Raw genomic sequence first — 14456 nt, 5'->3', positions numbered from 1 at the left:
TGTAAATTTTGTTGTAAAAATGAGAAATCACTGGTCAAATTTTAACCCTTATAACTTCCTAGCAAAAAAAAAATTTGTCTCCAAAATTGTGCTGATGTAAAGTAGACATGTGGGAAATGTTATTTATTAACTATTTTGTGTCACATAACTCTCTGGTTTAACAGAATAAAAATTAAAAATGTGAAAATTGCGAAATTTTCTAAATTTTCGCCAAATTTCCGTTTTTTTCACAAATAAACTCAGAAATTATCAACCTAAATTTACCACTAACATGAAGCCCAATATGTCACGAAAAAACAATCTCAGAATCGCTAGGATCCGTTGAAGCGTTCCGGAGTTATTACCTCATAAAGGGACACTGGTCAGAATTGCAAAAAACGGCAAGGTCATTAAGGCCAAAATAGGCTGGGTCATGAAGAGTAGCAACCACAGTAAATTACTAAAAATTCTAGTCTGTGTTACAGTCTACGAAAATTAAGGTAACTGAAATCCAAGCAGTCCGAGACATTTTTTCATAAGTTTCTTTTTTTGTTTGAAATGAAGGAACACTTATAGCTCTGCAAACTTCACTCACTAAAACTGTTAAAATAGTTTGCAACAACCATTTTTCATTCATTGCCCATGGTTATTTTCAGGCCACGTTGACCATAGTGTGGTAAGAGAGCCAACAATTTTGTTTTATGCCCCTCATCATGCTTTCATGGCTCTAATACTAATGCAAGGCGCAAAACAATCAGGGCCCTATCACGTGGCTGGTGCTTGGCACTTTTCTACATGCAGTTTGGACCCATTTTATTCAGAGGTGCCTCAGTCCCTTCATGAGAATATTGAGTTATTTAGAATTTTACCACCCGAGTCTTTTGGGGATAATCATAGCTGATTTTAGCTTTTCTGCTGACTGAAGCATAGATTGAAATCCTGGTAAACTTCACACTTCAAGAAAAGCAAAGAATTGACTTTTTATGAATGTATCTATAGAGCGCAGACAGATGCTTAGGTCGTTAGGACATGGAAGAGCAGAAACTGAATGATTACAGGAGCTCTCTTAAGACTGGGGCCCCTTTCCCTATATGTCAATGGAGATGGCCTGCATGTAGTGTATATACTGTGTTTAAAATATGATGATTAGACATTTAGCTTAAATTAAAAAACCTCTGGTCCTTGCAAAAGGGGAATAGGATGAGCCCTCTATCTCCTTCCAATTCTTGACAGATAAATCAGGTATGTCATTGAACCACTTAGAATGATGACTACAAGAGCTCCTAGGCATTAGTAAGTTCCTTAAACAAATCTGTGATCCCCAAAAGTTCCTCCACTGTGGAGAAGTTGACAGGACCAAGCTGCCCATTTAAGCAGTCATGGCATGCAAATGTATTTATAAAAAAATTGGCATTGTCAGGAAACCTCACTCCTACTAAAAAACATCTCAAATGAAAGCAGTGTAGAAGATTCAAAAAAAATGTGTATTACAAATTTAACACCCTGTTTTGCCCAAAAGACTGCTCTAGGTAGAAAAACAGATGGATTAAATGAGGATTAGACCACAGAGGTGCCTTAGATGAAAATAGATTGTCAGATTTACCTACTAATCTGCTTCACCTCCCATGCGCTAAGTGAAAGATTTTAGAGGAAACAGCTGTAGAAGATGAGAGATACTTTTATCTGTGTAATAGATTGGTTATGCTCCATAAGAGCCCCAGCAAATGAGCATTTTCTAACTGGAAAGCAAAAAAATTATAATAAAAGTTAGAAACCGACATACTGTACTTATTTGCCTGCAGTGTAGCTAAAATAAATCTGGATACTTGTCCCTGCCATTAGAATGAGCGTACTAAATATTCAAGTAGATGAAGTGTCTTTTTACAGACTATACATGGTGTGGAATGAAATGGGTCCAAAAATTTAGGTAAATGCAACATCAATGTTGAGGGGTGTAACACAAAGAAGGAAAAGTTGTAGAATTATGGAAATCACAAAATTGCTAGGCATGTTTATGATATGCAAATTATACATACAAGTGCTTCTCAGAAAATTAGAATATCAAAAAGTTTATTTATTTCAGTTCTTCAATACAAAAAATGAAACTCATATCATATAGAGTCATTACAAACAGAGTGATCTATTTCAAGTGTTTATTTCTGAAAATGTTGATGATTATGGCTTACAGCCAATGAAAACCCAAAAGTCATTATCTTAGTAAATTAGAATACCTTATAACACCAGCTTGAAAAATTATTTTAAAATCCAAAATGTTGGCCTACTGAAATGTATGTTCAGTAAATGCACTATATACTTGGTCGGGGCTCATTTTGCATCAATTACTGCATCAATGCGACGTGGCATGGAGGCGATCAGCCTGTGGCACTGCTGAGGTGTTATGGAAATCCAGGTTGCTTTTTGATAGCAGCCTTCAGATTGTCTGCATTGTTGGGTCTGGTGTCTCTCATCTTCCTCCTGACAATACCTTATAGATTCTCTATTGGGTTAAGGTCACGCGAGTTTGCTGGCCAATTAGGCACAGTGATACTCTTGTTTTTAAACCAGGTATTGGTACTTTTGGCAGTGTGGACAGTTGCCAAATCCTGCTGGAGAATTAAGTCTCCATCTCCAAAAAGCTTGTCGGCAGAGGGAAGCTTGAAGTGCTCTATAATTTTTCCAGGTAGACGGCTGCGCTGACTTTGGTCTTCATAAAACACTGTGGACCTACCAGCAGATGACATGGCTCCCCAAGCTATCATTAATTGTGGAAACTTCACACTATACCTCAAGCAGCTTGGATTGTGTGCCTCTCCACTCTTCCTCAAGACTCTGGGACCTAGATTTCCAAATGAAATGCAAAATTTACTTTCATCTGAAAACAACACCTTGGACCAAAGAGCAACAGTCCAGTTCTTTTTCTCCTTGGCCCAGGTAAGACGCTCCTGGCATTGTCTATTGGTCATGATTGGCTTGACACAAGGAATGTGACACTTGTAGCCCATATCCTGGATATGTCTGTGTGTGGTGTCTCTTGAAGCAATGACTCCAGCAGCAGTCCACTTCTTGTGAATCTCCCTCAAAGTTTTGAATGGCCTTTTCTTAACAGTCCTTTCAAGGCTGCAGTCATACCGGTTGCTTGTGCACCTTTTTCTACCACACTTTTTCCTTCCACTCAACTTTCCATTAATATGCTTGAATACAGCACTCTGTAAGCAGCCAGCTTCTTTAGCAATGACCTTTTGTGGCTTACCGTCCTTGTGGAGTGTGTCAACGACTGCCTTCTCTGTTATGATCCTTAGTGGTTGAGGATCACAAATTACTCCAGCTAAGTAACAAACATAGGACAAGCTCTAGGGAGGTGGCAAACTGGACTGACCGCAAATCTGAACCTATCCAAACACACTAGAAGTAGCCGGTGAACGTGCCTAAAAATCCTAGACGTCTCGAGCCAGCCTGAGGAACTAACTACCCCTAGAGAGAAAGAAAAGACCTCTCTTGCCTCCAGAGAAATAATCCCCAAAGATATAGAAGCCCCCAACAGATAATAACGGTGAGGTAAGAGGAAAGCACATACACAGGGGTGAAAGCAGATTCAGCAAATGAGGCCCACTAATACTAGATAGCAGAAAATAGAAAAGGGAATCTATGCGGTCAGTAAAAAACCCTTACAAAATATCCACTCTGAGATTTCAAGAACCCCCACACCAACTAACGGTGTGGGGGGAGAAACTCAGTCCCCTAGAGCAACCAGCAAGCGAGGAAATCACATTTTAGCGAGCTGGACTAAAAACATAATGAACACTGATAATCAAAAAATGATCAAACAAAAACTTAGCTTGTCTTGGAGAGACTGGGAGCAAGGTAGACACAAGGAATCTGAAGAGCACTGAATACATTGCTAGCAGGCAAGGAACTGAGTCTCCAGGTGAGCTAAATAGGAAACCAACCAAGGATAACGAACCAGCTGATGCAGCCAACCTGCAGAAAGACAACACTACACAGTACCGCTTGTGACCACTAGAGGGAGCCCAAAAATAGAATTCACAACAGTACCCCCCCCTTGAGGAGGGGTCACCGAACCCTCATCAAGACCCCCAGGGCGATCAGGATGAGCCGCGTGGAAGGCACGAACCAAATCGGCCGCATGAACATCAGAGGCGACAACCCAGGAATTATCCTCCTGACCATAGCCCTTCCACTTAACCAAATACTGAAGCCTCCGTCTAGAGATACGAGAATCCAAAATCTTCTCCACCATGTACTCCAATTCGCCCTCGACCAGCACCGGAGCAGGAGGCTCAACAGAAGGAACCACAGGTACCACATACCTCCGCAACAAAGACCTATGGAACACATTATGAATGGCAAACGATGCTGGGAGATCCAAACGAAAAGACACCGGGTTAAGGATTTCCAAGATCTTATAAGGACCGATGAAGCGAGGCTTGAATTTAGGAGAGGAGACTTTCATAGGAACATACCGAGAAGACAGCCACACCAAATCCCCAACACGAAGTGGGGGACCCACACCGCGGCGGCGGTTGGCAAAGCGCTGAGCCTTCTCCTGTGACAACCTCAAATTGTCCACCACATGGTTCCAAATCTGCTGCAACCTATCCACCACAGAATCCACCCCAGGACAGTCAGAAGGCTCAACCTGACCCGAGGAAAAACGAGGATGGAAACCAGAATTGCAGAAAAAAGGCGAAACCAAAGTAGCAGAACTAGCCCGATTATTAAGGGCAAACTCGGCCAATGGCAAAAAAGTCACCCAATCATCCTGATCAGCAGAAACAAAACATCTCAAATAAGTTTCCAACGTCTGATTAGTTCGCTCGGTTTGGCCATTAGTCTGAGGATGGAAGGCCGACGAAAAAGACAAATCAATGCCCATCTTAGCACAAAAAGTCCGCCAAAACCTGGACACAAATTGGGATCCTCTATCAGACACAATATTCTCAGGAATGCCGTGCAAGCGAACCACACGCGAAAAAATAGAGGAACCAAATCGGAGGAAGAAGGCAACTTAGGCAAGGGCACCAAATGGACCATCTTGGAAAAATGATCACACACCACCCAGATGACCGACATTCTCTGAGAGACTGGAAGATCCGAAATAAAATCCATGGAAATGTGCGTCCAAGGCCTTTTCGGAACAGGCAAAGGCAAAAGCAAACCACTGGCACGAGAACAGCAAGGCTTAGCCCGAGCACAAATCCCACAAGACTGCACAAAGGAACACACATCCCGCGACAAGGAAGGCCACCAGAAGGACCTAGCCACCAAATCTCTGGTACCAAAAATCCCAGGATGACCCGCCAACACCGAAGAATGAACCTCGGAAATAACTCTGCTGGTCCATCTATCCGGGACAAACAGTCTCTCTGGTGGACAACGGTCAGGTCTATCCACCTGAAATTTCTGCAGCACTCGTCGCAAATCTGGGGAAATGGCAGACAAAATCACTCCCTCTCTGAGAATACCAGCCGGCTCAGAAACTCCCGGAGAGTCAGGCACAAAACTCCTAGAAAGTGCATCAGCTTTCACGTTCTTCGAATCAGGCAGGTATAAGACCACAAAGTTGAAACGGGAGAAAAACAACGACCAACGAGCCTGTCTAGGATTCAGGCGCTTGGCAGATTCAAGGTAAATCAGATTTTTGTGATCAGTCAAGACCACCACACGATGTTTAGCTCCTTCGAGCCAATGTCGCCACTCCTCAAATGCCCACTTCATAGCCAACAACTCCCGATTACCAACATCATAATTCCGCTCGGCAGGTGAAAACTTTCTTGAAAAGAAAGCACATGGCTTCATCACAGAGCCATCAGAGCTTCTCTGCGACAAAACAGCCCCTGCTCCAATCTCAGATGCATCAACCTCGACCTGGAAGGGAGAGAGACATCTGGCTGACATAAGACTGGAGCTGAAGAAAACCGGTGCTTCAGCTCCCGAAAGGCCTCCACGGCCGCAGGAGACCAATTAGTCACATCAGAACCCTTCTTGGTCAAATCCGTCAAAGGTTTAACCACGCTAGAAAAATTAGCCATGAAACGACGGTAAAAATTAGCAAAACCCAAGAACTTCTGAAGACCCTTAACAGACGTGGGCTGAGTCCAGTCATGAATAGCCTGGACCTTGACTGGGTCCATCTCCACAGTAGAAGGAGAAAAAATAAAACCCAAAAAGGAGACCTTCTGTACTCCGAAGAGGCATTTTGAGCCCTTCACAAATAAAGCATTAGCACGCAGGACCTGAAACACCATCCTGACCTGCTTCACATGGGACTTCCAATCATCAGAAAAGACCAAAATGTCATCCAGATAAACAATCATAAATTTATCCAGATATTCTCGGAAGATGTCATGCATGAAGGACTGAAACACAGAAGGAGCATTAGAGAGTCCAAAAGGCATCACTAAGTACTCAAAATGGCCTTCGGGCGTATTAAATGCTGTTTTCCATTCATCTCCCTGCTTAATGCGCACAAGGTTATACGCACCACGGAGATCTATCTTGGTGAACCAACTGGCACCCTTAATCCGAGCAAACAAATCAGACAATAGTGGCAAAGGATACTGAAATTTGACTGTGATTTTATTCAGAAGACGATAATCTATACAAGGTCTCAAAGAACCGACCTTCTTGGCCACAAAAAAAAAACCTGCACCAAGAGGGGAAGAGGATGGGCGAATATGTCCCTTCTCCAGAGACTCCTTTATATAACTCCGCATCGCGGCATGCTCTGGTATAGACAAATTAAAAAGTCGTCCCTTAGGGAATTTACTACCAGGAATTAAATTTATAGCACAGTCACAATCCCTATGAGGAGGCAGGGCACAGGACCTGGGCTCATCAAATACATCCTGGTAGTCAGACAAAAACTCAGGGACCTCAGAAGGAGTGGAAGAAGCAATAGACACCAATGGAGTATCGCCATGAATTCCCTGACAACCCCAACTTGACACAGACATAGCTTTCCAATCTAAAACTGGATTATGAGCTTGCAGCCATGGCACACCCAAAACGACAACATCATGCAAATTATGCAGAACAAGAAAGCGAATCACCTCCTGATGTACGGGAGTCATGCACATGGTCATTTGCGTCCAATACTGAGGCTTATTCTCAGCCAATGGCGTAGCATCAATTCCCCTCAGAGGAATATGAAATTCCAAAGGCTCCAGGACAAAACCACAGCGCCTGGCAAACGACAAATCCATCAGATTCAGGGCAGCACCCGAATCCACAAAAGCCATAACCGGGTAGGACGACAAAGAACAAATCAAAGTAACAGACAAAATAAATTTAGGCTGTATAGTACCAATGGTGACAGGTTTAGATTTCTTTTTTAAGCGTTTAGAGCATGCTGAGATAACATGAGTAGAATCACCACAGTAAAAGCACAACCCATCTTGACGTCTATGACTTTGTCGCTCAATTCTGGTCAGAGTTCGGTAACATTGCATAGACTCAGGTCTCTGTTCGGAAAATACCGCCAAAGGATGAGCAGATTTGCGCTCCCGCAAACGCCGATCAACCTGAATGGCTAAAGCCATAGAATCACTCAGACTTGCAGGGGTGGGAAACCCCACCATAACATTCTTAACGGCCTCAGAAAGACCTTCTCTGAAATTTGCAGCCAGGGCACACTCATTCCATTGAGTAAGCACCGACCATTTCCGAAATTTTTGACAATACACCTCTGCTTCATCCTGACCCTGAGAGATAGCCAGCAACGCTTTTTCTGCCTGATTCTCAAGATTAGGCTCCTCATAAAGCAGTCCAAGAGCCAGAAAAAATGCATCCACATTAAGCACTGCAGGATCTCCTGGCGCCAGAGAGAAAGCCCAATCTTGAGGGTCGCAGCGCAACAAGGAGATAACAATTTTAACTTGCTGAGCGGAATCACCAGAGGAACGAGGTCTCAGAGATAGAAATAACTTACAATTATTCTTAAAATTTAGAAACCTAGATCTATCTCCAGAAAACAACTCAGGAATGGGTATCTTTGGTTCTGACATAGGGCTATGAATAACAAAATCCTGAATACTTTGCACCCGTGCAGTAAGATGATCCACACTAGAAGTCAGAGTCTGAACATTCATGTCTGCAGCTGAGCTCAAAACCACCCAGAGTTCAAGGGGATGAAAGAAGCTAAACAGACTGCAGCAAAGGAAAAGTGGGAGGAAAAAAAAAAAAAAAAAAAGTACTCCGGTCTTCTTTTTATCCCACTTCTGCGATGCATTAAACACTTTTTGGCCTGCTATACTGTTATGATCCTTAGTGGTTGAGGATCACAAATTACTCCAGCTAAGTAACAAACATAGGACAAGCTCTAGGGAGGTGGCAAACTGGACTGACCGCAAATCTGAACCTATCCAAACACACTAGAAGTAGCCGGTGAACGTGCCTAAAAATCCTAGACGTCTCGAGCCAGCCTGAGGAACTAACTACCCCTAGAGAGAAAGAAAAGACCTCTCTTGCCTCCAGAGAAATAATCCCCAAAGATATAGAAGCCCCCAACAGATAATAACGGTGAGGTAAGAGGAAAGCACATACACAGGGGTGAAAGCAGATTCAGCAAATGAGGCCCACTAATACTAGATAGCAGAAAATAGAAAAGGGAATCTATGCGGTCAGTAAAAAACCCTTACAAAATATCCACTCTGAGATTTCAAGAACCCCCACACCAACTAACGGTGTGGGGGGAGAAACTCAGTCCCCTAGAGCAACCAGCAAGCGAGGAAATCACATTTTAGCGAGCTGGACTAAAAACATAATGAACACTGATAATCAAAAAATGATCAAACAAAAACTTAGCTTGTCTTGGAGAGACTGGGAGCAAGGTAGACACAAGGAATCTGAAGAGCACTGAATACATTGCTAGCAGGCAAGGAACTGAGTCTCCAGGTGAGCTAAATAGGAAACCAACCAAGGATAACGGACCAGCTGATGCAGCCAACCTGCAGAAAGACAACACTACACAGTACCGCTTGTGACCACTAGAGGGAGCCCAAAAATAGAATTCACAACACTTCTTGACATATGTCAAGTCAGCAGTCTTCCCCATGATTGTGGAGTATACTGAAACATACTAAGGGACCTTTTTAAACAATAAGGAAGCCTTTCCAGGTGTTTTTGTTAATTATTCTAATTTACTGAGATAATGACTTCTGGGTTTTCAGTGGCTGTAAGCCATAATCATCAACATTAACAGAAATAAACACTTGAAATAAATCACTCTGTTTGTAATGACTCTGTAATATATGAGTTTGAATTTTTGTATTGAAGAACTTAAATAAAATTAACTTTTTGATGATATTCTAATTTTGTGAGAAGCACTTGTAAATGAAGACATTTTGAAAACATCTCAATTTATTCAGTATCACATATGAAAGTAACGTGCAAAAATCCCCGCATTTAAACAACTTGACTACTATCAATGAGGTTATTAATGTTTGTCTGAGGAATGTCCCTTTGTTCTGAATCCACCTGGGCACATAAATCATCCAGATCCACTGCTGGCAGCTTCCTTTGCAATTGATCAATGTCTCCCCAGATGTGATCGATGGAAGATGGAAGATAAATCCGGAGATGCTGAAGGCCATGGTGGCACGTTTAGACCATGCAGGCTGCTCACGAGCAACATGAGGCTTTGCGTTGTCGTCTTTAAAAACTGCTCCTGTGACACTTTATAGAAATGGTTCTACCATTGGTTCTACCACCAATTCAATGCCTTTATGTTTATATATTATTACATTTAATGGCTAAACCATGACTGCACAAATTTAAGGGGATGTCTAATCATTGTAAATAGGTAAAATTGCAAAGCGCCTATAAAGACAAGCAAATTTGCAATTTATTGTTATTAAAAATCCTCTATGCTCTCTAGAACAGAGATTTTTATTTATATTGTTTACTGTTCATTACTAACATTACCAGCTACCTGTACAGTCTATCAGTGGTGGCTGGTCTGCTTGGTAAGGACAGCAGCGTGTACAAGCTCTTTCCAATAGATCTTGTAATCACAGCTCTGAAGCTTGCCAGTTCGCTGGAGCCGAACCGCTTCAGTGCCAATTTTCCCCTCCGATGCCGCAGAGTTTGGGTCAGCTTGCTACTTTACTCAAACAGCAGCAGGTGTAACAGCAGTTGATGGTACAATATCTTAAAGGCAACTTCGAATGACCACAACAACAGCAGCAGAAACAGGCAATCTAGGCATACATGAGGAGCGCAACACAGTACATTCATCCAGAGCGTTTTCATCAGATGAATCTGAGGTTTTGATGCATTGTTTTGGCAGCTGAGGGCCTATTAAAGTCTCTCATGGCTGCCAACTTTGAAGCACAGCCTGAGACTGGGCTTCATAGGAGAATGTTATTTTGTCTACATACCGCAATACAGTTATATTGCAGTATGTAGAACAAACTATCGAACAATTGCAGGTTCAAATAAGGGGACTAAAAATAGAGTAACAAATTAAAACAATTTTAAAACAAAAAAAAGGAACATTTAAAATAGTAAAATAAAAAATTATACCATTTTCCAAATTTGTGTTGCCAGAATTTTTACTGTGCAATGAACACTGTACAAAAAAAGAAAACAATTGTGAAATAATTTTTCTTTTGACCATTTTGCTGCGCTTTAATTTTTTCCCCAATTGTCAAATAAATTGGATGATGATTTGAATAGTAATATTCCGTCATGCAGTTATGTCAACCAAGCTATGGTTTTTGGGAGAAGGGGAGGAAAAAACTAGAGCACAAAAATTAAAATTGGCCTTGGAAGGAAGAGATTAACTGATATTGGTTCTAATGATGGTCACTCATTTGTCTATCTCTCTCAAATGAAATGATATCACTGGGCAATTTTGGTGGAATCACTAGTTTTAGTCGGGGGGGGCTTAGAACAGATTCAAGGATTTACAAATGTCTTCACGTTGTAGTTTATGTATATGTATTTTAATTTATTTTACCATTGTCTGCAGAGCATCATTTATCTGCTGCCTCCAAAGTGATTTAAATAACCATGGAGAGGACCACATATAAACTGATCAACGTACTTCTGCAAGAACTCGAAGTGTTTATGTACAAGAGGGTTACTAATTAGGTCACTCGGCTCCTCGACAAGTGGCACCCGAGCACCTGCAAGATGCTGGCGTGGTCCCATTGCCAGGCTCATTAGGCAGTGATTGCAATCAGTACTGTCTCTGTGCTATGATTGACCCTTTCAGATGCTAATCTCCATCCCTATTGCTGACAGGAAGTCCTATTTCACAGACATTAAAGTAAGAGGTGATATAAAGAGAATACTGGTTTGTGAGGGCAATACACATGGTAGAATATTCTGCCATCTGCTCCCAAAAATGTATCCTATAATTGAGTTGGACACATGCATATAAACACTCATGATAACAGCGAGTACTGTGAGATCTAGAAATAGGGGCTTTTCTGTTACATTGGAAAGTTGAAAGTTTACAAACAATTATAGGATTTTATGACTTCTGGAACCATGAACATCCAGGATGTCGGTGCCATACTATTAAAGCAGATTATATCAATGCTATGGGCACAAGAGAGTAAAGAGACACTCATATGGATTAGATAGCTAAAAATCCAATTTCATTGCACAACTAAAATCATCTCCATTGTGAGTAGACAATTAAATTAGTCAGTAGCCAACAGTCTTGAGAAGAGCAAACTTCCCGTGCCTAATTTAGTATTAACTATTTCTCACTTACGGTAATTCAAGAGTCATCTGTGTAATACACACACGTTTGTGGCTGTCTAGGGGATGTGAAATGTTTGTTGTTCCCTCTTCTCCCCAACCCCTTTAAGTGTGTATAATGTATGTTATGGATGTGCTAATACGCGGTGGTAATGCTACACAAAAAGTGTATTACCACCGTGTACAAGAGTATTGCTACACCTTATGCGTGCTACTCTGCATATTTATATATTGTTATTGTTTGCCAAGTATTGCACACTGTTGATAGGTAAAGTTTGTCCCGGGCCCAGTTTCGTGTCAGGGGCGTAGATTTCCAAGCTGGTCACTAGAGGGGGCACTATAGTGTGTAATTAGAATAGGAGGGGCACGGTGGGGATAAGTATAGTCAGAGCGTCCTGGTCTGGTCTGTCGGGGCCTGGGAGCCCAGGCAGCTCATTGGGCTGCTTGGACAGGTGTCACTGTGCCTCGTAACGTTAAAGAAAGGGGCCCAGCATAGAACAGCTACACTAAAGGTTCCTCTGGGAAGAAGAAGCATGGAAATGCTGCGGAGGCGGCTGATAGAAGTCTATCCCTACAAAGAGAGAAGTCTGTTCAGCACGGGCAGTACACACGAGATGTGGCAGATTTTTGACTGGGCGGCAGTTCTTAGAACCGGGGCAAAAAGGTGTAGGACTACCCCATGTGAGGCAACAATTCCGGATGGAACAGATTCTGTGGGACCGGAAGATACGATCCAACCGGGGGCTGAACATAGAGAAGGAAAGGACAGAGCAGGGACAGAAAGGAAGAAACCAACTGTGATACTTGAAGTGCCTGTATTTGAACAAGCTGTGCAGAGTAAAAGAGTTAACATTGACGTTAAGCCGGAGTGTGCCTCCTTTATTGCGGAACCATCTGTGAGGAATATTTCCCCGTACTGGGCGAGTCCAAATGATGCAGAAAGCCAGCTACAAGGTACTGCAGCAGAGAGATGTGGTCCTATGCGGGAAGGGGTCCAGGGAGTGATACAGGGATTGCTGTCAGCCTTGGCTACCCCTTCCTACACTTGGCATAGTCGGCAGGATGCAAAGGTCTGTACTGTCCAGGCACGTGAAGGAGAGTCTGGTGGAACTCCACCCTGGGTCCGAAAGTCCCAACTGCAAGTCTCGACCCAAAGGAGAGGAAGGGATGTCTGCTCGAGGGGCCCAACAGAGTAAGAATTTTAGCGACCTGTACTTCAGAGATAATCTAACATAGTAACATAGTAGCATAGTTAGTAAGGCCGAAAAAAGACATTTGTCCATCCAGTCCATCCAATCTGAACCTCAGCACCTTCCCAAATTCATTTCAGCCATAGCAGCAGGGTAGGTAATTATCATTATTATTTATTTATAAAGCACCATTAATTCCATAGTGCTGTACATGAGAAAAGGGGTTGCATTCAGGGTTATAGATATCGTTAACAGTAAACAAATACACAATGACAGACTGGTACAGAGGGGAGAGGACCCTGTCCTTGCGGACTTACATTTTTCGGGATAATGGGGAAGAGACAGGAGGTCGGGGTGCTGCAGCACTGGTGGTGGTGAGGCGGCAGCTCTGGTGGTGGTGAGGCGGCAGCTCGGGTGGTTGGTGAGGCGGCAGCAGCTCGGGTGGTTGGTGAGACGGCAGCAGCTCAGGTGGTTGGTGAGGCGGCAGCAGCTCGGGTGGTTGGTGAAGCGGCAGCAGCTTGGGCGGTTGGTGAGGCGGCAGCAGCTCGGGTGGTTAGTGACGCAGCAGAATGGTTATTGCAGGCTGCAGGCTTTCCTGAAGAGATGGGTCTTCAGGTTCCGTCAGATCTCCATAATTTTCGCCTAACCAGGGTGCCGGCGGGACACGCCGGATTTCTGATTATGCACTTGCCACTCCAAGAATACTTCTAGAGACATTTTGCTCTCAGAAAATACGCCCTGATGAATCCACCACACAGAGGGAGAAACGCTTTGGGGTGATATAATAACCCTACGTGCATTTATTAGCTTTACACTAGGGGACCGTCCTTGTGAGGATGGCAGTTATGCAGGGGCACAACAATGAGTGGTACTAGTAGATTATACCCCCCCTGCATTGCCTGCATTGCATGATTTGTTCTTTTCCTCCTTCCTATTACTGGACTATTTGGGAGAAATGGATCATTTGGTCCTGTGGGAAGTCATCTAACGAGGATCGAGAAAGGACGAATTTGGTGAGATCACACCAGTTTTCTATTTTTGAGCACTGTTTGTTTGGAGCACTTGCACTTTATTATTATTTTTGTCTATGCATTATGGCTGTGGCCCTTTTAGATATTATATATTAAAGGTTGTATTTTACTTACCTACCCTGCTGCTATGACCCAACAGAGTAAATCGTTACCTTGCCCACCACAAGCTCCTGACAGAAGGGAAGACAGAGCGCACCACTCACTGCTCTGCACGCTGCTCTTCCCTGGTGCCAAACTGCTCTGCTTCGCACTTTCTCGTTTTATCTCTCTGGTGCTGCGCGCCCTTTTCTGGCTCTCCCCGCCTCTCTGGGTCTGCAGGAAGGTCCCACTCAGGCTTCCCTCAGGCTGCAGGGGCAGGTCCGCCTCCTCAAAGCTGTCCCACGGGAAAAGAGGATGTAGCCTTTCTAGTTCCGGACCCGGCATGCAGGTACCTGAGGTCCGGTCTCTCTCTTTACAGCTACACAATATTGAATCATTGGGATTCATGTCTATTAAATCAGAATTTATTTCCTTGCCTATTTGATAA

The 14456-nt window shown here is 43.2% G+C and overlaps 1 protein-coding gene across 2 annotated transcripts in view; it reads right to left on the bottom strand.

Moving 5' to 3' along the window:
- The window catches only part of LOC143765461 (zinc finger protein 385C-like), a 528254-nt gene extending 514075 nt beyond the window's left edge, over positions 1 to 14179 (bottom strand). The window contains exon 1 of one of the 2 annotated variants that reach the window (XM_077252151.1): positions 14045 to 14179. The gene's annotated coding sequence lies outside the window, so the exon portion shown is untranslated. The remainder of the gene's footprint in view (positions 1 to 14044) is intronic. The other variant, XM_077252149.1, reaches the window with a different exon arrangement.
- Between the last annotated feature and the right edge of the window lie 277 nt (positions 14180 to 14456).

Source organism: Ranitomeya variabilis, chromosome 4 (genome assembly GCF_051348905.1).
Source record: "Ranitomeya variabilis isolate aRanVar5 chromosome 4, aRanVar5.hap1, whole genome shotgun sequence".
Taxonomy (NCBI): domain Eukaryota; kingdom Metazoa; phylum Chordata; class Amphibia; order Anura; family Dendrobatidae; genus Ranitomeya; species Ranitomeya variabilis.
Note: the sequence above shows the minus strand (reverse complement) of the source record. Positions and strands in the feature narration are given on the sequence as shown.